Consider the following 26,590-nt stretch of genomic DNA (forward strand, 5'->3'; position numbering starts at 1 on the left):
TATTGTTTCTGCATGGGAGGGGTGATCGGTGAAGGTTCGTATTTGTCCATCTTTCTCTGCCCTCTTTAATTTCTTTTAAAAATAACTTAATAAAGATTAGTAACATATATATTAGATTAGATTTAATAACATAGTTTAGTATTCAGTAACCCATATATAATTTATACATTAATATATCTATGATCTGACTACTTAATTTTTTTGCCAGTAGGAGTGTGTTATCAACTGTTTGGAGATCATTCATCTGGAGGATGAATCACTTCTGTGTTCAGGGAAGAAATTTGAGCTCTGCATAATTAGTGAAATTTATTTGTTTGGGGACAGCTCTTTTATTAGTTTGTATGACGTTTGAGTTTATGGTGATGTTATATTAGAAGTAATTTATGTATTTCAACAAATTTGTCTAGTCAGTCAAATATTTTTCTGGCTCAGTCTCTTTCTACTCTTCCCCTCCTTTTTTTTTATTCCAAGACAGAGTTTCAGTCTGTCACCTAGGCTGGAGTGTAGTGGCATGATCTTGGCTCACTGCAACCTCTGCCTCCCAGTTTTGACGATTCTCCTGCCTCGGCCCCCGAGTAGCTGGGATTACAGGCAGGTGCCACCATGCCCAGCTAATTTTTTTATTTTTATTTTTACTTTTAGTAGAGATGGGGTTTTGCTGTGTCAGCCAAGCCGGTCTGAAACTCCTGACCTTAAGCGATCTGTCCATGTTGGCCTCCCAAAGTGTTGGGATAACAGATGTGAATCACCACGCCTGGCCTCTGTTCTTTTTAGACTCTTGGATACTGTCCCATATTTCCATTGAGATTATTCTTTTTTCTCAATTTTGCCTTTCTTCTTTTTCATATTAAATAATTTATATTGATTTCTTTTTATATTCATTGATTGTTTTTTCTGTCATCTCCATTCCATTAGTGCACCCATCTAGGCTTAATAGATTTTTTTTTTACTTCTTAATATTTCTTAATAGGTTTTTTACTTCCAAATTTTCTCCATTGAATACCTCTATTCTATCTTTCCATTAATTTCATTTTTCTATACCCTTTATCTTTTTTCTTTTCTTTTCTTTTTTTTGAGACAGAGTCTCACTCTGTTGCCGAGGCTAAGGTACAGTAGTGTGATCTCTGCTCACTGTAACCTCCACCTCCAGGGTTGAAGGGATTCTCCTGCCTCAGCCTGCCAGGTAGCTGGGATTACAGGTGTGCATTTTTTCTATTTTTAGTAAAGACAAGATTTTACCATGTTGGCCAGGCTGATCTTGAACTCCTGGCCTCAAGTGATCTGCCCACCTTGGCTTCCCAAAGTGTTGGGATTACTGACATGAGCCACTGCCTTCAGCTACTTTACCTTTAGCTCCTGATAATATTGATAGTCGCTTTAAACTCTTTCCATGGTAGTTCCAGCATCTGATTAATGGAGGTTTGTTTTTAATCTGTTTATTATTGTTTCTCTTGAAATTCATATTCTTTTGTATGTCAAGTAATTTCTGGATTGTATTTCTGATTTTGTGAAAGTTAATGTTGGTAGACACTGAGTCATGTTATATTCCTTGGAGAAAGTTGATTTTTTTTGTTTGTTTGTTTAGCAGGCAATCAACCCGATTAGGGTCAGACCACAAGTTTTGGTTTGCTTTCTGTATTTAGTGGTTTCAATATCAGTTCAGTTTTCAAAAGCTTTGCCTTGCTTTTTTGGGGGGTTTGTCCTGTGCATATGCCATTGAGGAGCTAGTCTGGGATTTGAGGTCAGTTCTCAAAGCTTTTGCTTTGCTGGTTTGAGTCTGTCATATGCTTAGCACAGGGATGAGTCTTCTATCTGTTCATGGAGAACTTTCTTCTCTCTGTGACTTTCCTACCCTCTCCAGTCTTTTTCCAGTTTGTCTGGCTTGAAAGACAGGGTTTCTGTCATTGTAGCTACCCCTTCTATTGCTCAGCTGTACAGTTCTTTCAAGGCAGAGTCAAAACTTGTTTTTAAACCTTGCAGTGGTGGTATAGTGTAAGGTTTATTCTAGTCCTTGTTTAGTTGTACAACTGAAGCTTAATCCACAGCCTTGGATGTTTCAGATCTTTCTACTTTGAATAGAATTCTGACTTCTCTTAGACCTGTGTGACCTGTAGAATTTTTCAGCTTGTAACAATCTCCGTAGTAGTTCTTCTCTTGATGGTGTTCTAATTCTCACCCAAAGCCCATGCAGTTTAATATTCATCCAAATACTCAAAGAGACCACTACTACTAAGATTTCTAGAGCATTTATCAGGTAACTTTGTTCGCTGGTACTCTACTCCTTGAATTCCAGCCATCTCAGCCTCCCTGAACTCTGATCTATGTCTCTTCAACTCATTAGAGTGATTGTTGTCTCAACTCAATGGTCTCATTGTCTCAAGGTCACATTGAGTTGAGACCTTGTTTGTTTTTGAGCTTTCAGTGATCACAGTCCAAAGAATTGTTTTATGTGTTTTGTTTAGTTTTCCAGTTTATGGTAAGAGATTAAATCTGGTGTCAGTTACCCTTTTATAGGCAGTGGCAGTACTTTGCATACTGTACTCATTTTTATTTTGCCTGCTGAATGTGAATATCTTCATGAATCAATGAGTATGTCTTACATTTGTTCTTTTACATAATAGCTGCTTGATTAATGTTTGTTGATAGATTCATTTGTAGTGATCCATTTTTGTGTTGTCCTCTTTTAAACTTTCCTGCACTGCTGATGCTCAAGTTTCTTTTGCTTTTTCCTTTTTGTAGAGACAGACTCTTGCTGTGTTGCCCAGGCTGGTGTTGAATTCCTGGGCTGAAGTGATCTTCCTGTTTCAGCCTCCCAAAGTGCTGGGGTTACAGGCATGAGCCACCATGCCTGGCCATGAGTTGGCTTCTTTAAAGAGAATTAATGGCCTAACTGACAAAAACCCACACCAATTTTTATTTAGCCATTCTTTTATCTTACATGTAATCACAGAAGTTATTAGAACAGAATTACTAGATTTTACTCTATATTATACACATTTGATTCTGTACATTTTGCTTCTTTTGAAATATTTATGTAGAACAAGATTGGACTTGATAAAAGACTGATTATTATCATTTTAAAAAATTTAATTTTGAAAATAGAGACAGGGTCTCACTATGTTGCCCAGGCTGGTCTTGAACTTCTGGCCTCAAGTGATCCTCCTTTCTTGGCTTCCCAAAGTGCTAGGATTACAGGTCCCCATCACTATGCCTGGCTAAGACTAATTATTGATGGTTTTTTTAAATGACAATTTTTGTTCTCAAAGTTTGATACTCCTTCTAACACTATTAGAAGATACTTGATCTAACTATTAATTTACAGAAAGTGAGTTCATGTAATCTGAACCAAGAGAGAATGTGACACTGAAGCACTTCAGTGAGTGTATGTTGCTATTGGATGAAATTTCAGGTAGGAAATAACTGCATTGTTTAGTATCAGGTAGTCCAGTTGATATATTCTACTTGATTGCCTTTAGAAAATGAACTTTTAAATGAAGAGCCAGGGAAGCTAGCTTTAGTCTAGATTTAGTCTAGATAAGACAAAGATTGCTTTAGTCTTAAAGTAGTACTTGTTTTTCTTTGAATAGGAAATGCCTTTCCTTTTAAATGCACAACATTAGAGGAAATATGAAATATGGTTTTTAAAACATTTCTTCTGACTTTTAAAAATTGATATGTAATATTTTACATATTTATGGTATACCTATGATATTTTGTTACATGCATAGAATGTTATGATGATCAGTCAGGGTTCTTAGAATGGAAAATTTGTAGTTACTATAAGAGTTGGTTTATGTTGCTGAGTGCAGTGGTGCATGCCTGTAGTCCCAGCTGCTTGGGAGGCTGAGGTGGGAGGATCACTTGTGTCCAGGAGTCCTGGGCTGTAGTGTGTTATGCCGATTGGTGTCACACTAAGTTCAGCATCAATATGGTGACCTCCCGGGAGTGGCGGACCACCAGGTTGCCTAAGGAGGGGTGAACCGGCCCAGGTAGGAAAGGGAGCAGGTCAAAACTCCGGTGCTGATCGGTAGTGGGATCGTGCCTGTGAATGGCCACTGCACTTCAGCCTGGGCAGCATAGAGAGACCCTGTCTCTTTAAAAAAAAAAAAAAAAAGAGTTGGTTTATGTTATGTTACTTTTAGATTTGCCGGATCTACTTAAAATCCTACTTTTCTTTTTAATTACTATTGAACTTTTTTAAAAAATAGTTTTGGATTTTGCTTCTATTTAACTTGTTTTTATTAGAATCATTTTAAATCTCCTACCCTTACATTTTGAGAGGCAGTATCTTGCATGGAGGCTATTTAAATACTGGCTTAAATATTATCTCTGTTTGTTTAAAACCCTTGTTAACTTTTTAGGATATATGTGCAAAATTTGAAATTTTAAAAGAAAGTTTTATGATTAAAACCTTTACTAAGTAGCTTGGTTTTTTAAAGCTCTTACAAAGACTGGTTTTACACATATGACTTCAAATGCCCATAAGAGGGTGCTCATTAGTTTCTTTTTTGGAGCATTGTTTTTTTTTTTTTTTTTTAGACAGAGGGAGTCTCGTTCTGTTGACCAGGCTGGAGAGCAGTGGCGTGATCTTGGCTCACTGCTCACTGCAACCTCTCTGCCTCCCGGGTTCTAGTGGTTTTCCTGCCGCAGCCTCCTGAGTGGCTGGGATTACAGGTATGTGCCACGACGCGTGGCTAATTTTGTATTTTTAGTAGAGACGGGATTTCACCATGTTGGTCAGGCTGGTCTCAAACTCCTGACCTTATGATCCACCCACCACGGCCTCCCAAAGTGCTGGGATTACAGGCGTGAGCCACCGCGCCTGGCCATAGAATTGTATTTTTTTTTTTTGTAAGATGATTATAAGAGAATCTACAAACATATTGTGCTGTAAATTTCTAATTATTTTTCTCAGTATTTATGGAATGGAGGCTGGCATACCTTTGTGCATTTTTTTCTGCCTAATCTGCATGTTGTCTAATATACCACATTGATTTGCTGTAAGTTTTCAAATGATGATACATTAAACACATCTCAATTTTTGCCTTCTTTCTTTAACATAAGCTTTAGATTGCATATCTGTTTTTTTTTTTATAGCATGTAAATTCTTTTTCCCTTCCTCTTTGGGCCAAAGCTGTAACTCTTGTAAAACAGTAAATAAAATTTAGAGCTCTTAATGTTTCATTTGTTTATAGCTATTTGCTACATAAAATTTAGTATGAAATATATCTTATGATTAGAAAGAGAATGGCATTTTGTGATCTAAGTATTCTGTACTGAAAGCATTTAGTTCTTTGACTTTATTTATTTCACTATAGATTTTATTAAGACATGAGGAGCCAAGTATGTCTCTGGATTGTCATGCTTATGCCAAATATTTCTCTTGCAATTATTGAACTTTTATCAAGTTTGTGTTGTTTTGAGTTGGGGGAAGAGAAGATGGCTTGGATGAAGTTAGAAGCAGAATTATTTCAATTAACATAATGAAAATGCTTAGATCCCTGAAGGATTCAGATTGGAATGGCTTACATCATGGCCCTACAGCTAAAACAGTCATTATATCTGACAGTATGTGTCTGATTGCCTAATCTTTGTATGCGCCACTCTATGAAATTGGACACCATGATTCACATCCCTGCCAGGACTATTTTGAAGTATGGAAAGATTTCCTCAAAGGAACCAGAGGAAGGGAAATGTGAAATTATGCTTGCCAGAGAAAAGTAGTAGCAACCATAACTAATACATTGCTTCTAAGTGTTGTAACAACGATACGATGAGTGAGCACAGTTTGACATATTCTGTATACTGTATAGCTTTCTAACTGTTTTGAAGTTTTCTTTTTGAGAGGCAGTATCTTGCATGGAATCAGATAGGCTTTCAGTTTGACTCTTAGGTCTGTCACTTCTTGGGCTTATGATCTTGGTCAAGCTATACAAACTTTGTGATCTAGTTACTGTATCTTTAAAATGAGAGTAACAGTACCAGTTTTTTAGGGCTCTTAGAATCTTTGAAAATAATGCCCAGCCTGTAGTAGGTGCTCATCAAATGTAGTATTTTTTCTCAGAAGCTTACACTCTGATGGAAAGAAGACTCATATAAAGATAACTAATAATCCAGGTACAGTCATACCACCCTAAGCATACCCAGTCTTGTCTGATCTTTGAAGCTAAGCAGAGTTAGGCCTGATTAGTACAGGAATACCTTGGAGATACTGCAGACTTGGTTTGAGACCACTGCAATAAAGTGGTGAATACAAGTCACACATATTTTTTTGGTTTTCCAATGTATATACCTCCCCTCGCCACATATATGTATATGTGTGTGTGTGTGTATTATATATATATATATAAAATATACATGTGTATATATTATATAATATACATATGTATATATAATACATATGTATATATATTATATATACATATACATATGTATATATATTATATATACACATAAATACATAATATATATACATAAATATATATACATATATATACATAAATATATTATAAATATATATGTATAATATATATTTATATTTATAATATATATATATAAAATTTCTCTTTTTTTTTCTGAGACAGGGTCTTGCTTTGCTGCCCAGGCTGAAGTGTAGTAGTATGAACATGGCTCACTGTAGCTTCAACCTCTTGGGCTTAAGTGATCCTCCCACCTCAGCCTCCCAGGTAGCTGGGACTACAGGTGTAGGCCACCATGCCCAGCTAAGTTTTTACTTTTTGGTAGAGACAGGGTCTCCCTGAGTTGCCCAGGCTGGTCTTAAACTCCTGGGCTCAAGTGATCTGTCTGCCTTGGCCTCCCTAAGTGCTGGGATTACTGATGCCTGCACACAGTCTGTTAGGTGTATAATACCATTATGTCTAAAAAAAAAATGCACACACCTTCATTAAAAATTACTTTACTGCTTAAAAATGCTAACGATCAGCCGGGTATGGTGGCTTACGCCTGTAATCCCAGCAGTTTGGGAGGCTGAGGCACGCAGATCACCTGAGGTTGGGAGTTTGAGACCAGCCTGACCAACATGGATAAACCCCCATCTCTATTAAAAATACAAAATTAGCCGGGCATGGTGGCACATGCTTGTAATCCTAGCTACTCAGGAGGCTGAGGCAGGAGAATCATTTGAACCTGGGAGGTGGAAGTTGCAGTGAGCCGAGATCGCACCATTGCAGCAGGAGCGAGACTCTGTCTCAAAAAAAAAAAAAATAAATAAAATAAAATAAATAAATAAATGCTAACGATCATCTGAGCATTCAGAATGTCCTTCTCTTTTGGTGGTGGGGGATTTTGCCTTGATCAGGGTGCTGGTAGCTGAGGTTTGGAGTGGGTATGAAAACTTGTTAAAAAAGACCACAATGAAGATTGCCCTCAATCGATTGACCTTTCTTTTCTTGTCTTGAAAGGTTTCTCTGTAGAATGCAATGCTGTTCAATAGTGTTTTATGAATGGTAGAACTTATTTCAGAATTGGAGTCAGTCCTCTCAAAATCTGCTATTGCTTTATCAACTAAATTTATGTAATATTCTAAATCCTTTGTTATTTCAACAAGCATCATGATGTCTTCACCAGTTTAGTTTCCATCTCAAGAAACTGCTCTGTTATTTTTTCATTTCACTCTGTCACCCAGGTTGGATTGCAGTGGTGTGATCATGGCTCAGTAGCTCAGACATCCTGGGCCCAAGTGATCCTTCCACCTCAGCCTTCTGAGTAGCTGAGACCATAGGCGAGCACCACCAAACCTGGCTGATTTTGCATTTTTTTATAGAAATGGGGCCTCCCCATGTTACCCAGACTGGTTTGGAACTCCTGAACTGAAGCAATCCTCCTCTCTCAACCTCCCAAAGTGTTGGGATTACAGCTGTGAGCCACCCTGTGTGGCCTGAAATTTTTCCTGGTTTGAAATATGGGTCATTTTTTTTTTTCTATAAATGTCCATTTGAACACATGTAGAAAAAAATATTGAATTCCAATTTAATGCTTTAATGGAATTGTTTATTGTTCCTTTGTGATTTGAGATGGCACCTGAATGAAAAACAGAAAAACCATAGTGCATGCAGGTTAAGAGTGTGGACTTTGGAGCTGGATTACCTGGGTCGAAATTCTAACAGCATCATTTCTTGCCTCTGAGATGTTGGGCAAGTTAATTCATATGTCTATGCCTCAGTTTCCTCAAATAAAAATACAAGATAATAATTGTACCTATCTCAGAGTATTCAGACATTTAATATTCATAAGATTCTTAGTGTCTGGCACAAATAAGTGCTCCAAAAATTTCTGTTATGGTATGATAATTTCCTGCTATATTTGGTACTATGTGTGGACTTTCTGTTCTGTTCATCTAGCAGACATTCATCTACTGCTACTGCTCTTTTTTAAAAAGTTATTTAATTTTGTATTATGTTTTAATCTCTGATAAAGCTAGCTTCCCATTGTTGTACTTCTTTTTTTACAGCTTCCTGGCTACTTCTGTTTGCTTAATTTTCCTAGAGAAATTTAGAGTCAGCTTGTCTACTTGCTTCTCGTCTATACTCCCACCCCTTCTAATAAAAATAGCAAGACTGGTATTTTTAAAAGTAGTTTTGTTTGTTTTTGAAATTCATTTTCTGGAGCTGTTAAATCTTTTGAAATATATCAATGTTGCTTTTTCTAGACTTTGTTTTTTTTCTGGCTAATCTCTTGTTATAAAATTTTTGACATGTGTAAGCTGTTTTTTCTTTCTTAGCTCTAAGTTTTCTTGGGATATCATGGATTCCTTGCAGTATTTCTCTTTAGCTCTTATGCATAAGGTGGTAGCATTTTAAGATCTCTTTGGTGAAGATTAGGCCTGCAAATATGAGTTCTTTTTAAGGACATTCTCTTGTTTAATTATTTCAGGTAGATTCAGTGATTCAAGAATGCATTTGTCAATGTGGCTATTATCCCCCTCCTGCACCTGTGTAAGCCTAGGTTTGACTCTCAACACCAAGGCAGTGGTTGGTGAGCTGAGACCACCCACAGCTGAATCTCATCTACCACCACAGCCAGCGGAGGGGAGCGGTAAGGGTAGAGGGGTGTGACTGGCAATCAAAGCCTGTCTTCCCCATCACCATCAGGATGCAGTGGGTGTCCAAAGTGGCAGAATGCAGTGGGTGTCAAAAGTGGCTGTACATAATTCAGCAGAGAGGTGGCGCCATGTCCCCCAAGGCGGCTTGAGAGCACTATTATTGTTTTGAAGTGACTTACATATGAAGATTAGTTATGCATTTGAAGCTTCTTACATGCCACTGAAAGAAATAAACATTATATGTATTTAATACAGGCTGTGAGTTGCAAGTTTGCAAAAACTGAAACTACCTATTTTATGATGGAATTGTATTGCCTGAATATATTTTAAAATATGAAATTAACCATTTGACAGAAGCTTCTCATTAAAATTTTTATTGTAAAACTGTAACTATTGAAAACCAAGCCAAAACAAATGTAAAACCAAAGAGCAAATAACCTTTAAACCACGATGTAGGTCAAGAAATAGAATTTTGCCAGCCATCCTAGAATTTCTCTAGTTACAACTGCCCCTCTTCCTTAGATGTAACCTCTCTCTTGACTTTTACAGTAATCACTTTCTTTTATTTCTTTATAATTATATAATCTAAGAATACACCCTATCTATAATTTAGTTTTTCTTATTTTTAAAAAACATGTTTTTTTATGTCTCAGATCATTCTATCTGTTCAAGGACTTGGACCTGCTGACATTTAACATTTCCCACAATCTGGATTTTGTTGAGTGCATATTCATGATGTAGTTAAACATGTTGTGTCCTCTGTATTTCCTGCAAATTGGAAGCTGATTCCAGAAGAGTTGGCTTCCATACCTTTGGCTAGACTCTAGGTGGTGCTGTGTTCTTTCATCAGGAGGCTGTTTTAACAGGTTGTCTCTTTTTATGAAGTTATCAACTTGATTCTCAACATCCAGATCCATTAAATCACTGGAGTCTGAATAATGTTGACATTATATACTTTTCATGTATTAACTGGAATAGTCCTATGAAAAGATGTATTTAGTTATCCAGTGGTATAGTTAATACACAGATAAGCTAGGCATGCTGGTACATACCTGTAGCCTCAGCTAGTTAGAAGGCTGAGTGAGGATTCCTTGAACCCAGTAGTTCAAGGCCAGCCTGGGCAACCTGGGACCCTGTTTCTTTAAAAAAAAAAAAAGATACGTATACATACATACATAAACACACACACATATATACACCCCTTATATGTATATTTATGTATACTTTATATAGATTTATAAATATATTCTTTGTGTAGTTTCTTTTATATATTTATATACTTTTTAATGTGTTCTTTATATATAATATATAATATTAGATATATATTATATGTTATATAAATATTATATATATATATGTATAATTGGAACAGGTTTATTCCTTTTATTTACTAGTTTTGTAAGTAACAGCCATTCCTCTTCTTATCATCCTCCATAGGAGACTGATTAGTTGTTATTGTCTTTTTGAAATATTATGAATTAATGGATTTAAATGTATTTAATTGCAATTATTACTATCTTTATTGAACCTCCAACTATCTTTTATTTTTTGCTAGTAGGCACGTCTTCAGATTGACGCCTGATTCCTTTTGGTATAACTCTACTAGACTTTGATAAGGTTCCTGCTATTTTTATGGCAAGATATTTCAGGCTCATCTTTTCATTTCTAGTTCCAGACCTTGAACCAGCTATGATATGGTTTGGCTGTGTCCCTACTGAAATCTCATCTTGAATTGTAGCTCCCATAATCCCCACATGTTGTGGGAGGGACCCAGTGGGAGGAAATGGAATCATGGGGGTGGGTCTTTCCCATGCCATTCTTGTGATAGTGAATAAGTCTCATGAGATCTGATGGTTTTATAAAGGGGACTTGCCCTGCACACACTCTCTTGCCTGCCACCATGTAAGACATGCCTTTGCTCCTCCTTCACCTTCAGCCCTGTAGAACTCTGAGTCTGTTAATTGTCTTTCATTTGTAAATTGCCCAGTCTCAGGTATATCTTTATTAGCAGCCTGAGAACAGAGCAGGACAGTAAATTGGTACTGGTAAGATGGGGTGCTGCTGTAAAGATAACTGAAAATGTGGAAGCTATTTTGGAAGTGGATAAAAGGAAGAAGCTAGAACAATTTGGAGGGCTCAGAAGGTAGGAAAATGTGGGAAACTTTAGAACTTCCTAGAGACTTCTTGAATGGCTTTGACCAAAATGCTGATAGTGATATGGATGATAAATTCCAGGCTGAGATGGTCTCAGATCTCCATCTTGTTGGGCATTGGAGTGAAGATCATTCTTGCTATGCAAAGAGACTTGTGGCATTTAGCCCCTGCCCTAGAGGTCTATGGAACTTAGAACTTGAGAGAGAGGATTTAGGGTATCTGGAGGAAGAAATTTCTAAGTGGTAAAGCATTCAAGAGGAAGCAGAGCGTGAAAGTTTGGAAAATTTGCAGACTGATGATGCAATAGAAAGGAAGAACACATTTTCTGAGGAGAAATAAAGCCAGCTGCAGAAATTTGCATAAGCAACGAGGAGCCAAATGTTAATCACCAAGAAAATGGGGAAATGTCTCAGGGGCATTTCAGAGGTCTTCACAGCAGCCCCTTCCATCACAGACCTGGAGGCCAAGCAGGAAAAAATGGCCTCAGGGTTGCTTTGTGCAGTCTAGGGACATGGTGCCCTGCATCCCAGCTATGGCTGAAAGGGACTAATGTACAGCTCAGGCCATTGCTTCAGAGGGTGCAAGCCCTAAGCCTTGACGGCTTACATGTGGTATTGGGCCTGTGGGTGCACAGAAGTTAAGAATTGATGTTTGGGAACCTCCACCTAGATTTCAGAAGATGTATGGAGATACTTGGATGTCCAGGCAGAGGTGTGCTGCAGGAGTGGAGCCCTCATGGAGAACCTCTGCTAGGGCAGTGCAGAAGGGAAATGTGGGGTGTAAGCCCTACACAGAGTCCCAACTGGGGCACTGCTTAGTGAAGCTGTGAGAAGAGGGCCAAAATCTTCCAGACCCCCAAATGGTAGATTCACTGACAGCTTGCACTGTGCACCTGGAAAAGTTGCAGTCACTCAATACCAGCCCATGAAAGCAATGAGGAGTGGGTATGTACCCTGCAAAGCCACAGAGGTGGAGCTGCCCAAGACCATGGGAACCCACCTCTTGCATCAGTGTGACCTGAATGTGAAGGTCAAAGGAGATCATTTTGGAGCTTTAAGATTTGATTGTCCCACTGGCTTTTGGCCTTGCATGGGGCCTGTATGCCTTTTGTTTTGGCCAATTTCTCCCATTTGAAATGGGAATATTTACCCAGTGCTTGTACTCTCATTGTTTCTAAGCAGTAACTAACTTGCTTTTGATTTTACTTGGTTCATAGGCAGAAGGGACCTGTCTTGTCTCGGATGAGACTTTGGACTATGGACTTTTGAGTTAATGCTGAAATGAGTTAAGACTTGGGGAACTGTTGGGAAGGCATGATTGGTTTTGAAACGTGAGAATATGAGATATGGAAGGGGCCAGGGGCAGAATGATATGGTTTGTTTGTGTCTCTACCCAAATCTCATCTTGAATTGTAGCTCCCATAGTTCCCACATGTTGTGGGAGGGACCTAGTGGGAGGTAATTGAATCATTGGGCCAGGTCTTTCCATGCTGTTCTCATGATAGTGAATAAGTCTCATGAGATCTGGTGGTTTTATAAAGGGGAGTTCCCCTGCACATGCTCTCTTGCCTGTAAAGACATGTCTTTGTGCCTCCTTTGCCTTCAGCCATGATTGTGAGGCCTCCCCACTTATGTGGAACTGTGAGTCAGTTAAACTTCTTTACTTTATAAATTGCCCAGTCTCAGGTATGTCTTTATTAGCAGCATGAGAACAGACTAATACAAGCTACTCCTTCAAGAAGCCCTGATTTTTAGTGAGAAATGATATTTCAAGGCCACAGTCTGGGCAATAGGCATGTTCATTGTTACTGTGTTGGTCCTTGTTCATACCTCTTTTCAGTAGATAAAACTGCACATACACATGTTACATATTTATGTATGGGTGTGTGTGTCTGTGTGTGTGTGTCTGTGTGTGTGTATTCTAAGATAAAATACCTAATTGGTTCATAGTGTTACTTCCATTAAGTAGAATGTTAGCTGTGGGATATGCCCTTTATCGGATTGAAGAAGTTTCTTTATATTCTTAGTCTGTTAAGTGTTTTTGTAATGAAAGGTGCTAGATTTTGTTAGATGATTTTTTTGTCTATTGAGATGATTATGTGGTTTTTCATTTTATGGTGTATCACACATATTTCTTTTTGAATGTTAAACCAAGCTTGCATTCCAGGAATAAATCTCATGTAGTCATAGTATATAACTATTTTTATATGTTTCTGGATTTGTTTTGCTAGTATTTTGTTGAGGATTTTTGTGTTCACATTCATAAGATATATTGGTCTGTAGTTTTCTTTTTTGTGATGATTTTGTCTGATTTTGGTTTAGGGCCTCATATATTTACTTGGGACATGTTCTCTCCTCTTCAGTTTTTCTAAAGAGTTTGTGAAGAATTGCATTGATTTATCTTTAAATGTTAGGTAGAATACACCAGTGAAGCAATACAGGTGACTTCACTGGTGTATTCTACCTAACATTTAAATAAGCAAGTTTTTTTTTGTGTGTGTGTGTGTGTTTATTTTTTATTAGTAATTTAATCTCTTGTTGTAGTTCTGTTTGTATTTTGTATTTCTTTTTTTTTTTTTGTATTTTTTTTTAATTTTTTATTGGATTTTAGGTTTTGGGGTACATGAGCAGAGCATGCAAGACAGTTGTGTAGGTACACACATGGCAGTGTGCTTTGCTTTTCTTTTCCCCTTCACCCACATTTGGCATTTCTCCCCAGGCTATCCCTCCCCACCTCCCCCTCCCACTGGCCCTCCCCTTTTCCCCCCAATAGACCCCAGTGTTTAGTACTCCCCTTTCTGTGTCCATGTGTTCTCATTTTTCATCACCCACCTATGAGTGAGGATATGCGGTGTTTCATTTTCTGTTCTTGTGTCAGTTTGCTGAGGATGATGTTTTCCAGATTCATCCATGTCCCTACAAACGACACAAATTCATCATTTCTGATTGCTGCATAATATTCCATGGTGTATATGTGCCACATTTTTCCAATCCAGTCTATTATCAATGGGCATTTGGGTTGATTCCAGGTCTTTGCTATTGTAAACAGTGCTGCAATGAACATTCGTGTACATGTGTCCTTATAGTATAACGATTTATAGTCTTTTGGATATATACCCAGTAATGGGATTGCTGGGTCAAATGGAATTTCTATTTCTAAGGCCTTGAGGAATCGCCACACCGTCTTCCACAATGGTTGAACTAATTTACACTCCCACCAACAATGTAAAAGTGTTCCTTTTTCTCCACATCCTCTCCAGCATCTGTTGTCTCCAGATTTTTTAATGATCGCCATTCTAACTGGCGTGAGATGGTATCTCAATGTGGTTTTGATTTGCATCTCTCTGATGACCAGTGACGATGAGCATTTTTTCTTATGATTGTTGGCCTCATATATGTCTTCTTTCGTAAAGTATCTGTTCATATCCTTTGCCCACTTTTGAATGGGCTTGTTTGTTTTTTTTCCTATAAATCTGTTGGAGTTCTTTGTAAATTCTGGATATCAGCCCTTTGTCAGATGGGTAGACTGCGAAAATTTTTTCCCATTCTGTTGGTTGCCGATCCACTCTAGTGACTGTTTCTTTTGCCGTGCAGAAGCTGTGGAGTTTGATTAGGTCCCATTTGTCTATTTTGGCTTTTGTTGCCAATGCTTTTGGTGTTTTGTTCATGAAGTCCTTGCCTACCCCTATGTCCTGGATGGTTTTTCCTAGATTTCCTTCTAGGGTTTTTATGGTGCCAGGTCTTATGTTTAAGTCTTTAATCCATCTGGAGTTAATTTTAGTGTAAGGTGTCAGGAAGGGGTCCAGTTTCTGCTTTCTGCACATGGCTAGCCAGTTTTCCCAACACCATTTGTTAAACATGGAATCCTTGCCCCATTGCTTGTTTTTGTCAGGTTTATCAAAGATTGTATAGTTGTATGCATGTTGTGTTGCCTCCGGTGCCTCTGTTTTGTTCCATTGGTCTATATCTCTGTTTTGGTACCAGTACCATGCTGTTTTGATTACTGTAGCCTTGTAGTATAGTTTGAAATCCGGTAGTGTGATGCCCCCCGCTGTGTTCTTTTTGCTTAGAATTGACTTGGCTATGCGGGCTCTCTTTTGGTTCCATATGAAGTTCATGGTGGTTTTTTCCAGTTCTGTGAAGAAAGTCAATGGTAGCTTGATGGGGATAGCGTTGATTCTATAAATTACTTTGGGCAGTATAGCCATTTTCACGATATTAATTCTTCCTAACCATGAACATGGAATGTTTCTCCATCTGTTTGTGTCCTCTCTGATTTCGTTGAGCAGTGGTTTGTAGTTCTCCTTGAAGAGGTCCCTTACGTTCCTTGTGAGTTGTATTCCAAGGTATTTTATTCTTTTTGTAGCAATTGCGAATGGCAGTTCGCTCTTGATTTGGCTTTCTTTAAGTCTGTTATTGGTGTAGACGAATGCTTGTGATTTTTGTACATTGATTTTATATCCTGAGACTTTGCTGAAGTTGCTTATCAGTTTCAGGAGTTTTTGGGCTGAGGCGATGGGGTCTTCTAGGTATACTATCATGTCGTCTGCAAATAGAGACAATTTGGCTTCCACCTTTCCTATTTGAATACCCTTTATTTCTTTTTCTTGCCTGATTGCTCTGGCTAGAACTTCCAGTACTATATTGAATAGGAGTGGTGAGAGAGGGCATCCTTGTCTAGTGCCAGATTTTAAAGGGAATGCTTCCAGTTTTTGCCCATTCAGTATGATATTGGCTGTTGGTTTGTCATAAATAGCTTTTATTACTTTGAGATACGTTCCATCGATACCGAGTTTACTGAGGGTTTTTAGCATAAAGGGCTGTTGAATTTTGTCAAATGCCTTCTCTGTGTCAATTGAGATAATCATGTGGTTTTTGTTTTTGGTTCTGTTTATGTGGTGAATTATGTTGATAGACTTGCGTATGTTGAACCAGCCTTGCATCCCCGGGATGAATCCTACTTGATCATGATGAATAAGTTTTTTGATTTGCTGTTGCAATCGGCTTGCCAATATTTTATTGAAGATTTTTGCATCTATGTTCATCATGGATATTGGCCTGAAGTTTTCTTTTCTCGTTGGGTCTCTGCCGGGTTTTGGTATCAGGATGATGTTGGTCTCATAAAATGATTTGGGAAGGATTCCCTCTTTTTGGATTGTTTGAAATAGTTTTAGAAGGAATGGTACCAGCTCCTCCTTGTGTGTCTGGTAGAATTCGGCTGTGAACCCGTCTGGACCTGGGCTTTTTTTGTGTGGTAGGCTCTTAATTGCTGCCTCAACTTCAGACCTTGTTATTGGTTTATTCATAGTTTCAGCTTCCTCCTGGTTTAGGCTTGGGAGGACACAGGAGTCCAGGAATTTATCCATTTCTTCCAGGTTTACTAGTTTATGTGCATAGAGTTGTTTGTAATATTCTCTGATGATGGTTTGAATTTCTGTGGAATCTGTGGTGATTTCCCCTTTATCATTTTTTATTGCATCTATTTGGTTGTTCTCTCTTTTATTTTTAATCAATCTGGCTAGCGGTCTGTCTATTTTGTTGATCTTTTCAAAAAACCAGCTCTTGGATTTATTGATTTTTTGAAGGGTTTTTCGTGTCTCAATCTCCTTCAGCTCAGCTCTGATCTTAGTTATTTCTTGTCTTCTGCTGGGTTTTGAGTTTTTTTGATCTTGCTCCTCTAGCTCTTTCAATTTTGACGATAGGGTGTCAATTTTGGATCTCTCCATTCTCCTCATATGGGCACTTATTGCTATATACTTTCCTCTGGAGACTGCTTTAAATGTGTCCCAGAGGTTCTGGCACGTTGTGTCTTCGTTCTCATTGGTTTAGAAGAACTTCTTTATTTCTGCCTTCATTTCGTTGTTTACCCAGTCAACATTCAAGAGCCAGTTGTTCAGTTTCCATGAAGCTGTGCGGTTCTGGGTCGGTTTCTGAATTCTGAGTTCTGACTTGATTGCACTATGGTCTGAGAGGCTGTTTGTTATGATTTCAGTTGTTTTGCATTTGTTGAGCAGCGCTTTACTTCCAATTATGTGGTCAATTTTAGAGTAGGTGTGATGTGGTGCTGAGAAGAATGTGTATTCTGTGGATTTGGGGTGGAGAGTTCTGTAAATGTCTATCAGGTTTGCTTGCTCCAGGTCTGAGTTCAAGCCCTGGATATCCTTGTTGATTTTCTGTCTGGTTGATCTGTCTAATATTGACAGTGGAGTGTTAAAGTCTCCCACTATTATTGTGTGGGAGTCTAAGTCCTTTTGTAAGTCATTAAGAACTTGCCTTATGTAATTGGGTGCTCCTGCATTGGGTCCATATATGTTTAGGATCGTTAGCTCTTCTTGTTGTATAGATCCTTTTACCATTATGTAATGGCCTTCTTTGTCTCTTTTGATCTTTGTTGCTTTAAAGTCTTTTTATCAGAGATGAGAATTGCAACTCCTGCTTTTTTTTGCTTTCCATTAGCTTGGTAAATCTTCCTCCATCCCTTTATTTTGAGCCTTTGTGTATCCTTGCATGTGAGATTGGTTTCCTGGATACAGCACACTGATGGGTTTTGGATTTTTATCCAATTTGCCAGTCTGTGTCTTTTGATTGGTGCATTTAGTCCATTTACATTTAGGGTTAATATTGTTATGTGTGAATTTGATACTGCCATTTTGATGCTAAGTGGCTGTTTTGCCTGTTAGTTGTTGTAGATTCTTCATTATGTTGAAGCTCTTTAGCATTCAGTGTGATTTTGGAATGGCTGGTACTGGTTGATCCTTTCTATGTGTAGTGCCTCTTTTAGGAGCTCTTGTAAAGCAGGCCTGGTGGTGACAAAATCTCTGAGTACTTGCTTGTTCGCAAAGGATTTTATTTTTCCTTCACTTCTGAAGCTCAGTTTGGCTGGATATCAAATTCTGGGTTGAAAGTTCTTTTCTTTAAGAATGTTGAATATTGGCCCCCACTCTCTTCTGGCTTGTAGTGTTTCTGCCGAGAGATCTGCTGTGAGTCTGATGGGCTTCCCTTTGTTGGTGACCCGACCTTTCTCTCTGGCTGCCCTTAGTATTCTCTCCTTTATTTCAACCCTGTTGAATCTAACGATTATGTGCCTTGGGGTTGCTCTTCTTGCGGAATATCTTTGTGGTGTTCTCTGTATTTCCTGCAATTGAGTGTTGGCCTGTCTTGCTAGGTGGGGGAAATTTTCCTGGATGATGTCCTGAAGAGTATTTTCCAGCTTGGATTCATTCTCTTCGTCCCCTTCTGGTACACCTATCAAACGTAGGTTAGGTCTTTTCACATAGTCCCACATTTCTTGGAGACTTTTTTCATTCCTTTATGCGCTTTTTTCTCTAATCTTGGTTTCTCATTTTATTTCATTGAGTTGATCTTCGACTTCAGATATTCTTTCCTCTGCTTGGTCAATTCGGCTATTGAAACTTGTGTTTGCTTCGCGAAGTTCTCGTATTGTGTTTTTCAGCTCCTTTAATTCATTCATATTCCTGTCTAAGTTATCCATTCTTGTTATCATTTCCTCGAATCTTTTTTCAGGGTTCTTAGTTTCTTTGCATTGATTTAATACATAATCTTTTAGCTCACAAAAGTTTCTCATTATCCATCTTCTGAAGTCTAATTCCGTCATTTCGTCACAGTCATTCTCCGTCCAGCTTTGTTCCCTTGCTGGTGAGGAGTTTTGGTCCTTTCTAGGAGGCGAGGTGTTCTGGTTTCGGGTGTTTTCCTCCTTTTTGTGCTGGTTTCTTCCCATCTTTGTGGATTTTTCTGCTGGTCATCTGCGTAGTTGCTGACTTTTCGATTGGGTCTCTGAGTGGACACCCAGAATGTTGATGATGAACTATTTCTGTTGCTTGATTTTCCTTCTACCAGTCTAGCCCCTTCGCTGTACGACTGCTGAGGTCCGCTCCAGACCCTGCTTGTCTGGGGTGCACCTCTAGCAGCTGTGGCACAGCGAGGGATGCTACCAGTTTCTTTTTCTGCTATCTTTGTCCCAGGATGATGCCTGCCTAATGACAGTCTTTTGGATATAGAGGGGTCAGGGAGCTGCTTGAGGAGACAGTTTGTACTTTATAGGGGTTTAATTGCTGAGCTGTGCGCTCTGTTGTTCCTTCAGGGCTGTTAGGCTGCTATGTTTGATTCTGCTGCAACAGAGCTCATTAAAAAACCTTTTTTTTTTTTTCCTCAAATGCTCTGTGTTGAGGGGTTTGGGCTTTATTTTTGGATGTTCGATGAGGTGTCCTGCCCAGCTAGAAGGCAGACTAGCCACTGTTTGGCTGCCGAGGCTCCGCCCTGCTGTTGTGTGATTCGCCCTGTTCCTACAGGCTCTGCTGTGGTCTCCGCCACGCCCTGCGGCGGAGTCTCTTCGTTGTAGCGTGTTGCCTCAGCAACGGCAGGCTGCGTCAGCAGTGGGCGTGCATGTCAGTTGGGGCGGGTTGCCTCGGCAACGGCTGGCTGCGTCAGCAGTGGGCGTGTATCTCAGTTGGGGCGGGTTGCCTCGGTAGTGGTGGATGCCCCTCCGCCACAGAGCGTCTCGGGCCGTCTGCTCGGGATAGTTTGAAATCGCGGTTTTGTTCGTCCCACTGGGTATTGCAAACGATCTGTCCCTACAATCCCCTGGGCTGGGCTTCTGTCCAAGTCTCATTCAGTCTCAAGTCCAGCCCTCTCAAGTCTCAGGTTGCCGGTTCAACAAGGCACCTGGACAAGCGCGCCCTGTGGGGATTGCTGGGTAGGGCTGGCCGCCGCCACCCCGGCTGCCGGCTTCGCCAGGCAGACCTACTGCCTGGCGTCCCGTGTCTTTTTTATACTTGGGAGTTTCCCGGTTCTGTGGGAAACAAAGATCAGTCTGGAAATGCAGCTCAGACTCACCGTTTGCGGATTCAACGCGAGCTCCAATCCTGGGTTTTTCTCACAGCGCCATCTTGAGTCCTTCTCCTAATTTTTTTGTCTTGTATTTCTTTTTGAGTCAGTTTCCATAATTTGTATCCCTCTAAGGAATTTTTTCCATTTATCTAAGTTGTCTAATTATTGGCATACAGTTGTTTAGTGTTTCTTGTATTTCTTTATAATCTTATTTATGTAAGGTTGGTAGTAATGCACTCTCTTTCACTTCTGATTTTAGTAATTTTAGTCTTCTCTTTTTTTCTTGGTTAGTCTAACTAAACGTATGTCAATTTAATTGCTTTTTTTTTTTTAAAGAACCAAAGAAGCCAGGTTACGTTGATTTTTTTTTTCTCCCTATTTAAAAAAATACCACTGATTTTATATTGCTAAATGCATTTTATTCTTATTTGTTTTATTCATTTCTTTTGTAATCTTTATTATTTTATTCCTTTTACTTGCTTTGGGTTTAATGTACTCTTCTTTCAAAGTGTTTTAAGGTGGAAGGCTACATTAGTATTATTTTTCGTTTTTGTTTTTTTTTTTCGATGGAGTCTCACTCTTTGCCCAGGCTGGAGCACAGTGGTGTTATGTTGGCTTACTGCAACCTCTGCCTCGTGGGTTCAAGCGATTCTCTTGCCTTAGCCTCCCAAGTAGTGGGATTACAGGCACCCACCACCCCGCCCAGCTAATTTTTGCATTTTTAGTACAGATGGGGTTTCACTATGTTGGCCAGGCTGGTCTTGAACTCCTGACCTCAGGTGATCTGCCTGCCTCAACCTCCCAAAGTGCTGGGATTACAGGCGAGAGCCACTGTGGCCAGCCTACATATTATTATTATTATTGAGATGGGGATTTGCCTTGTGTTGCCCAGGCTGACCTTGAACTCCTGGACTCAAGCAGGCCTAAGTAGCTGGACCACAGGTGAGAGCCATCAGATGTGGCGTGGCTCCTTCTCTTTATGCATGTTCAAAGGTTGTATTGTTGATTTGATATCTTTCTTCTATTTTAAAGTAGACATTTATGGCTATAGAAATTCCCTGTGAACACTGCTTTATCTACATCCCTCAGTGTAATTTTCTATTTTTCCTTTCCTTTTCTTTTTTTGAGACAGGTTGTCCCTCTTTCGGTCAGGCTGGTGTGCAGTGGTGCGATGATGGCTTAGTGCAGACTCTACCTCCCAGGCTCAGGTGATTCTCACAGGTGTCCTGAGATGCTGGGGCTACAGGCATGCACCACCACACCTGACTCATTTTTAAATTTTTTGTAGAGACAGAGTTTCGGCATGTTTCTCAGGCTGTTCTCAAACTCTTGGGCTCAAGTGATGCGCCTGCCTCGGCCTCCCTTAGTGCTGGGATTACAGGTATATGCCACTGTGCCTGGCCTAATTTCTTCATTTCTTCTTTTATATAGGTTATTTAAGAGTGTGTTGTTTAATTTCCTTATCATTGTTGAGTTTGAAAAATTTCTTTCTGTTATTGATTTCTAGTTTTATTCCCTTATGGCCAAATGATATACTTTGTATTATTTTTATTCCTTTACATTTATTTAGATTTGCTTCATGGATGAGTAATATGGTCTATCCAGGAGAATGAATATCTTATAGATGTTCGTGAGGTTAGCTGGCTTTAATGTTGTTCACTTCTTCTGTTTTTCATGATCTTCTGCTGAGTTGTTTTATTATTAAAATGAGGATTACTTAACCTAATTTTAATTTAGCTAGCATATTATAGACTCTTCAGATAGAAATGATTGTGATCCAATTGAAGACATTTACCAGGGTTATGTACACACTAACATTCTAGCAGTGTGAGCTTTGCTTATATTAAAACAATTGGGGAGGTAGTAGAAGAAGACAAGATGGGGGAAGGGGTTGATGGAGAGAGATGAGGGGTCAGAGAAACAGACAAGGAAAGGAAGCGAAATAATTGTAAGTGAGCAAGCGGCAAATGGACACATACACAGAGATATAAATGAATGCAGTAAGACTGGGAGGAAGTCAAGGCCCATGCTCCCATCTGTGTTCCAGGAGGAAGACATTCAAGCATACATGGAGAGACAGATAGAGAGTGAAGCATAGATACACATCATTTCAAGAGAGACACACTCAAAGAAGGGATATGCAGACACTAAGAATAAGAGAGAGATAGGTACAGAAATCCCCTCCATACCCCCCTTGCCCCGCCCCCAAACACATAGAGAAAGAGAGAGAGAGAAACAGAGACAGCCTTATAGACTGTCAGGATGAGGCTCAGGCAGATATTGACAGACACAGGCAAAAAGGCCACTGGGAGGGAGAGAGAGAGAGAGAGAGAGACATGGACACATACACGAACACACAGAGAGACATCTAGATAGAACACTGTGAAAATTTGAGCAGGAGACCTAATAAATTTAAAAGACTGACTTAGGAGAAACAGCTCATGAGTGATATAAACCTCATGAAACATGTCCTTTACTAGTTTGATTTTAGAAGTTTTTTTTTATTGTTTAAAGCAATATATGCTCATTTTAAAAGGTATGATCTCTGATTTCCCTCTCCTCAATCCACTTCTTTGAGGTAGCCATTGTAAATAGTTTATTATCTATCCTTCTAGGAGCACACATGTTATATACATCCTACACATTTATATATATGTTATCAGCATCTGTCTCCATTTGTCTATACCAATCTCTCTCTCTAGACATATATACCCATATACAACAGGTTATATTATACATATCTGCTTTTTTTTCCTTTAACCATGTATCTTGAACATCTTTCCTTGTCCAGTCATATACATGAGTGGTTCTCAGTGAGACTAGTACTGCTCTTTGGAGGTGTTTAGGAAATTTGGTGAGTATTTTTGGCTCATAGAATGATTTGGAGTTGGTAGTGGACAGCTAGTTTTCTGGACTAAGGCTGCTAAGGACCTTACAATGGAAGATACATTTGCAAACAGCAAAGTGTTATATTCTCTGCTCTCCTAAACTTATTAGACTTTAACTTCATTTTCCATATCAGTAGAAACTGTTTTTGAATACTTTTAACGTATGCTGAGTTTACTGGAAATATAACTAAGCTTTAAAAGAAGGACGAATCATACTTTGTTTTATTTGGAACTTTATGAAGAATTAAAAATGATGTCTAATTGGAATATCATAGTATTTGAGTATCTAATACATACCTGAATCACTGTACATTGTGTCTGTAACATACACTAATTTAGATTCTGTATATAGTTTTACCAGGATCTAACTACTTTATTATTTGGTTATTTACAAGGATTTATATATGGAAAAAACTACTGAAAAAGATATTTTAGTTTTTCTTTTACTATGGTTACTTTGTAGATTTTTGTTGTTGTTGTTTACAGGTAGGTCTTATTATCTGTTGTATTTCCTCAAATCTAAGATGTGCCAAGTTGTAAGATTTGTCATTATTTTTATGCAACATTAAGAAAAAAACCCTGTAATTGTAATTTTAGGTGCCATTGATTATGGACACATTCTGAACTCTGATCTTTTTAAAGAATTGATAAGGCCGGGTACGGTGGCTCACCCCTGTAATCCCAGCACTTTGGGAGGCAGAGGCATAGATCACGAGGTCAAGAGATTGAGAGCATCCTAGCCAACATGGTGAAACCCTGTCTGTACTAAAAATACAAAAATTAGCTGGGCGTGGTGTTGTTCGCCTGTAGTCCCAGCTACTTGGGAGGCTAAGGCAGGAGAATCGCTTAAACCGGGAGGTAGAGGTTGCAGTGAGCCGAAATCGCACCACTGCACTCCAGCCTGGTGACAGAGCGACGCACTATCTCAAAAAAAAAAAGAATTGATAAAATGGAATATGTCACTTTTATTTCAGGTTAGTATAGGGGTGTTATGAAGAATTTTTTGTAAAAAGATGATGTTGGGCCTAACATAGACTGTCAGTGGAGAACTATGCATGAAAATAAAAAACTTCATTTAAAAAATTGCTCTGTTATGTGCAACTGTATATATGTGTGCATTATTCAGCTAGTTCCTTCTTTTTTGGAATGAATTGGAATTTTCTTGTTGTAAGAGATAGAATCTTACATCAAAGTAGCTTAAGTATAAAAGAGAATAATCAGTCTATGGCCATACCACCCTGAACATGCCTGATCTTGTCTAATCTTGGAAGCTAAGCAGGGTTGGGCCTGGTTAATACTTGGATGGGAGACCGCGTGGGTATACTGGATGCTGTAGGCTTAAAAAAAAAAAAAATCTTTAAAAACAAACAAACAAAACAAAACAGAGAAAGATCAGTACTTAGGACCAGGCTAGATCATTGAATGAAGCTGCAAGAACTAGGGAAACTCTGGAAACAGGGAGTTGATATCACTATTACAGCTAGGCCTCCTCTGTCCACATGGCAGGAAAGATGTCTGCTGGAAGCCTTCAATTTACATATTTATCTTACTTTTGACCCAAAAGCCAAGAGCCCTTCTTTTCCACCTTATAAGTTAAAATCTTGATAGTGATTTTGATTGGCCTGACTTAGCTCACATTCTCATTCTTGTGTTATCACCGTGACCAGGAGAAGGGGAACTATGTATGCCAGGCCTAGCTTAAATGACCTCTGAGTGGCCTGGGTATGAGGTACTGAGACTTTCTTGCCAGAATTCCATAAATGGGAGAGGAAGAAAGGAAGAGTAAATACAATACAGACAAAAACAACAGTGTCTATTATAGTGGATATTTTGGTAATTTCCAGTTTATTTCCCTATTAATATAATCTGTTTTCACATCTGATAAATCTTCCTACATAAGGATATTGGTATGAAATTATTGTAAAGATCTAAAAGTACATTTTTTTGGAGGAGAAAACTTAATATATAGATCTTTCTTTCATATACCCTAAATTTTGCTGTTCTTCAAAGTAAGATTTGTAGAGTCTTCAGATTATGAATTATCAGATTTAACAATGCATTTAAAAATACAGGTAGTTTGGGCACATTGAGGGAATCATGACATAAAATATTCGAGGTACTAAAGTAATAAGTAATATATGTGATGCTATAGTTTTAGACTGTTGTAAACACATAAACTCAAATTGATTTGAATATGAAATGCATGACATTTTGCTATCTCTTTCATATCCTGTGATGTTTGAATCCAAGTAATGTAAGTTCAATGGACTTTGACTGGTTGTCGCATCGTGAGAGATTTCTGATTTTTGAAATATGTCAGTACTATAAATCACTAGTTTGCTAGATTGAACCAGCAAGCTATTAAAGAACATGACAGTATTTACTGTAGATAAATGCAAATTTAAAAAGGTTCTGTGTATGAAGGTTTAGATGATTTATTAGCCTTCAGTGCACACATGAATCTGAAGTTATGTAATGGATTTAGAAAATTTCATTTCCTGTTTGAAGGTTCAAATTTGCATATTTATTCTATAATGTAAGTATTAGATGTGAGTCAGTAGGATATATAGTTAATTTCAGTGTGATATCAATATATGCTTTATCTTTTTCGTATAGTACATGGCAAATGTTTTTTAAGGTGTAGGGCAAGTAATTAAATATACTTTTTCTTTTGGCTGGAGTAGGGAGGGAGGGATAAGTAGAGAAGCTGAGATTATGTATGTCTGCAGGTAGCTTAAGAATTTGTGCTTATGAGAGTTTCCTTGCCTTTTAATTTGGCTCTCCTTTTTCTACCAATTGAAGGTTAATTTGTTAATGTAATTTTCTTTTTAATGGGAAATAATTGGTGGAACAATTAATTCTATGACAATTTACACCTCACATAGAATTTCTTCTTTTTTAAAATTAGGTCTTTTATTTTGAGATAATTGCTGATTCACATGCAGTTGAAGAAATAATGCAGAGAAATCCTTTGCACTCTTTATCTGGTTTCCTCCAATGGGAAAATCTTGCAAAACTAGAACAATATTAACATTGGTATGATCAAGGTACAGAAAGATTTCTCCTGTTGCCCTGTTACAGCTATACCCACTTTCCTCTACTCCACCTCCTGACAACCACCACTCTATTCTCAATTTCTATTTTTTTGTCAGTTGAAGAATCTCCAGAGGACTGTACCAACTTAAGAAAAAAACCACTCTTTTCTCTGGAGATTCTTCTAGATTGTTGTGTGTGTCCATACTTTGTTCCTTTTTATTGTTGAATAGTATTTTATTGTATGGATGTACTACAGTTTGTTTAACCATTTAGCTGTTGAAGGATATCTGGGTGATTTCCACTTTTTGGCTATACTAACAAAACTATTATAAATATTTGTATACAGGTTTTTGTGTGAACATAAGTTTTTATTTCTTTGGGGAAAATGCCAGGAGCGCATTTGCTAGATGGAATAGTAGTTTCATATTTAGGGTTTTTTCTTCTTTTTTTTAAAGACATTACCGAACTGTTTTTCACAGTGGCTGTGTCATTTTACATTCCCACCAACAATATGAATGATCTGGTTTCTCTGCATCCTCACCAGTATTTGGTGTTTTCATGATTTTTTCAGTTGTTTTGATTGATGTGTAGTGATATCCACTGTG

At 38.4% G+C, this 26,590-nt stretch overlaps 1 protein-coding gene and 1 pseudogene across 5 annotated transcripts in view; both read left to right on the forward strand.

Annotated features, from left to right (window-relative positions):
- LRBA (LPS responsive beige-like anchor protein) overlaps positions 1–26,590 on the forward strand; it is a 772,728-nt gene that overhangs the window by 42,267 nt on the left and 703,871 nt on the right. The window contains exon 1 of one of the 5 annotated variants that reach the window (XM_054253608.2): positions 4,538–4,674. The exons of the other annotated variants lie outside the window; for them this stretch is intronic. The gene's annotated coding sequence lies outside the window, so the exon portion shown is untranslated. Of the gene's footprint in view, positions 1–4,537; positions 4,675–26,590 lie in introns of those variants that run through there. 5 annotated transcript variants of the gene reach the window in all.
- LOC118152437 (5S ribosomal RNA) lies at positions 24,170–24,288 on the forward strand (annotated as a pseudogene).

Source organism: Callithrix jacchus, chromosome 3 (assembly GCF_049354715.1).
Source record: "Callithrix jacchus isolate 240 chromosome 3, calJac240_pri, whole genome shotgun sequence".
In the NCBI taxonomy this organism is placed as follows: Eukaryota; Metazoa; Chordata; class Mammalia; order Primates; family Cebidae; genus Callithrix; species Callithrix jacchus.